The sequence below is a fragment of the Carlito syrichta genome, unplaced genomic scaffold, assembly GCF_000164805.1.
Source record: "Carlito syrichta isolate Samal-C Ts95f unplaced genomic scaffold, Tarsius_syrichta-2.0.1 Scaffold133090, whole genome shotgun sequence".
Classification (NCBI taxonomy): domain Eukaryota; kingdom Metazoa; phylum Chordata; class Mammalia; order Primates; family Tarsiidae; genus Carlito; species Carlito syrichta.
The window spans coordinates 1-491 of NW_007077186.1; the positions used below are offsets into that span (position 1 = coordinate 1).

General features: G+C 68.2%; 1 non-coding gene across 1 annotated transcript; it reads right to left on the reverse strand.

The window, feature by feature from the left end:
- Positions 1–120: 120 nt before the first annotated feature.
- Positions 121–192, reverse strand: TRNAD-GUC. Its single transcript has one exon. It is a non-coding gene; the product is annotated as a tRNA-Asp (tRNA).
- Positions 193–491: the final 299 nt, after the last annotated feature.

The following is a 491-nucleotide window of genomic DNA, read 5'->3' on the forward strand; positions in this document are numbered from 1 at the left end:
CCAAGGCGTCTGGGGAATCAAGGGGGGGCAAAGCTGATCGAGGGTGTTGCGGCAGTGCACGCCCCATAGAAGGCCCTCTCCGGTTGGAGGGACGTAGGCGGGGCCAAAAGGGAACCGTGCCTCCCCGTCGGGGAATCGAACCCCGGTCTCCCGCGTGACAGGCGGGGATACTCACCACTATACTAACGAGGAAGAGGCGGCCACCGCTGGCTTGCCAGGCCTGACCGCACTGCCGTGGTGTAGCCGCGCTTTCGGCATCCTGCCCACAGCAGGGGCATGGCACGAATCTGGGGCCCAACTCCCACACCACCGTACCCCAACCGGTGTCACCGACGTCCACCTACCGCGACGCCCCACAAAGTATATCTGACCCCACCCAGATCGGGAGCTGGACGCCCACGGGCCCCAAGGCCGTGGGACCGTCCAGGGCGCCCTGCCTGCTGCCTGCCGTGCCAGGAGGGCGCCGGCAGGAGGAGGCGCGGGCGAGCGAG